This window comes from Astatotilapia calliptera, chromosome 3, assembly GCF_900246225.1.
Source record: "Astatotilapia calliptera chromosome 3, fAstCal1.2, whole genome shotgun sequence".
NCBI lineage: Eukaryota > Metazoa > Chordata > Actinopteri > Cichliformes > Cichlidae > Astatotilapia > Astatotilapia calliptera.
Genome location: NC_039304.1, coordinates 465,243 through 468,719, shown reverse-complemented (window position 1 = coordinate 468,719; position 3,477 = coordinate 465,243).

The following is a 3,477-nucleotide window of genomic DNA, read 5'->3' as shown; positions in this document are numbered from 1 at the left end:
GGATGGGACGGGTGCCCCCCACCCCCCTATTATCCTTAAGTGACTGAGACAGGACTCATTACCATATTCAAATCAAATCAAATCAAATCACTTTTATTGTCACATCACATGTGCAGGCACACTGGCACAGCACATGCGAGTGAAATTCTTGTGTGCGAGCCCCACAAGCAACAGAGATGTGCAAACACAACAACACAAACGAGCAAAATACAAGAATGGCCAACCTGAAACTAATAAATATATGTACAATATATAATAGTGTATGCATTTCTGGATGTGTATACTAAATATTTTCCTACGAGTGTGTGTGTGTGTGTGTGTGTGTGTGTGTGTGTGTGTGTGTGTGTGTGTGTGTATACACATTTTTACAAATTAAATAGTAAAAATAAATAAATAATAAAAATAATAAAATATATAAAATATACAGAGTTGAATATGTGCAAAACAAGTGGCATTTATATACAGTGTGTAGTGCAGTGCATATATTCTCATATCATCCTGATTCTTCTGGCCTCGCTATAGCACATGACATTTTAACACCCTTCCCACACAATGTGCACAAGATGTAATTTTCCATATTGTTTTATTTTATTTTATTTCTATTTATATAATGTACCACTTGCAACACATAATGTCCTCTTTGTATATACTCATTCACTGTATATAAAGTTCTGTCTTTCTCTTTTTTTCGTTGCACAGTCGAGGAGTGTATCAGGTCACATTTCACTGTGTGTTATACCTGTATAGCCATGCACGTGACAAATAAAGAATCTTGAATCACATTTACTCTGGGCCTTCTTGATGTGATGTTCTTCTGCTTCCCTGGCCACTGTGTCTGTAGGGATGGTGTTCACTCTATGTTGCAGCGTCCTGGTGACACCCAGTATATGCTTCAGTGGATGAAGAGAGTCAAACATTAAATTCTGATCTGTATGCGTAGGTTTACGGTACACATCAACTTTTAAATGTCCCAGATTACTGATGAAAATCTCAGCCAGATGAACAGAATCAACCTTTTAGGAGTGTGGATAAAAGTTTGTTAGGTTGCCAGCTGTGCCACGTTTTGATCTAGTTGCCAAACCTGGAAACCTACAATCCATCAGCCCAAGTGTTTCCTGTATAATCTGTTTATACAGAATAAATATTACAGAAAGAAGTATTTTCTGTTCATCAGAACATTTTGTCTCATCAAAATATTATTTGTCAGAAAAATGAAATAAATCCAATGAGTGAAATGGTCTAAAAATTATTTTAGACCATTTTAAATTCATCCATTTGCTTCAGCTTATCCTTTTCAGGGTTGCGGGGGGCACTGGAGCCTATCCCAGCTATCTTAGGGCAAGAGGCAGGGTACACCCTGGACAGGTTGCCAGTCTGTCGCAGGGCTACCACACAGAGACAAACAACCATCCGTACTCACATTCACTCATGGATTCACACTTATGGGCAATTTAGATTTTTCAATTGACCTATCCCCTCTAACTGCATGTCTTTGGACGGTGGGAGGAAGCCGGAGTACCCGGAGAGAACCCACACAAACATGGGGAGAACATGCAAACTCCACACAGAAAGATCCCGGCTTGATAGTGGAATTGAACTCAGGACCTTCTTGCAGGTAACTGTGCTACCCCATTTTAAATCACACTAAAATACTATTAGTGTATTTGAGTGCATTGCTGACCACTATTAATCATGTGCTTCATAACATGAGCCAAGGTGTGAAAAAAAGTGTGGGTCATTATCACCAGAGGTTTTGGGTGAAACCAGTGGCACCAGTGTCTGGCAGCCTCGCCTCTGTCAGTGCGCCCCAGAGTGGCTGTGGCTGCAATGTAGCTGCCATCACCAGTGTGTGAATGTGTGTGTAGATGACTGGATGTGTAAAGCGCTTTGGGGTCTTTAGGGACTAGTAAAGCACTATACAAATACAGGCCATTTACCATTTATATGAAAAAAGTGTGATGATCCTCTGCTCTCCATTACATTATTTAAATACAGTTCTTACAATATCATGTAAGAACACGTGATGATCATTCTCATTGAGTGGTAAATGGCCTGTATTTATACAGCGCTTTACTAGTCCCTAAGGACCCCAAAGCGCTTTACATATCCAGTCATCCACCCATTCACACACACATTCACACACTGGTGATGGCAAGCTACATTGTAGCCACAGCCACCCTGGGGCGCACTGACAGAGGCGAGGCTGCCGGACACTGGCGCCACCGGGCCCTCTGACCATTGTGAATCTACACAATACTAGATTTAAATACATTAAATAGAAACAAAGAATAGTGCTGCGGAAACGACACACTCTTCACTAATCGGGATAATTTCAGAGTTTTCTTCAAAGTTTTCTTCTTTATCAATGAGTGATACACGTTTTTATTAAACATTTGAACATAATACAAGACAAACTCTCGTACAGGATATAAAGTCGGAGAGCTACATGTTTTGAAATACACGCAGACATACCAAGACATTTTTGACAGTTTCATGCTCCCAATTTTGTGGAAACAGTTTGGAGATGACCCCTTCCTGTTCCAACATGACTGTGCAGCAGCGCACAAAGAAGGGTCTAGAAAGACATGTATGAGCGAGTTTGGTATAGAAGAACTTGACCAGTCTACAGGGAGTGCAGAATTATTAGGCAAGTTGTATTTTTGAGGAATAATTTTATTATTGAACAACATCCATGTTCTCAATGAACCCAAAAAACTCATTAATATCAAAGCTGAATGTTTGTGGAAGTAGTTTTTAGTTTGTTTTTAGTTTTAGCTATTTTAGGGGGATATCTGTGTGTGCAGGTGACTATTACTGTGCATAATTATTAGGCAACTTAACAAAAAACAAATATATACCCATTTCAATTATTTATTTTTACCAGTGAAACCAATATAACATCTCCACATTCACAAATATACATTTCTGACATTCAAAAACAAAACAAAAACAAATCAGCAACCAATATAGCCACCTTTCTTTGCAAGGACACTCAAAAGCCTGCCATCCATGGATTCTGTCAGTGTTTTGATCTGTTCACCATCAACATTGCGTGCAGCAGCAACCACAGCCTCCCAGACACTGTTCAGAGAGTTGTACTGTTTTCCCTCCTTGTAAATCTCACATTTGATGATGGACCACAGGTTCTCAATGGGGTTCAGATCAGGTGAACAAGGAGGCCATGTCATTAGTTTTTCTTCTTTTATACCCTTTCTTGCCAGCCACGCTGTGGAGTACTTGGACGCGTGTGATGGAGCATTGTCCTGCATGAAAATCATGTTTTTCTTGAAGGATGCAGACTTCTTCCTGTACCACTGCTTGAAGGAGGTGTCTTCCAGAAACTGGCAGTAGGACTGGGAGTTGAGCTTGACTCCATCCTCAACCCGAAAAGGCCCCACAAGCTCATCTTTGATGATACCAGCCCAAACCAGTACTCCACCTCCACCTTGCTGGCGTCTGAGTCGGACTGGAGCTCTC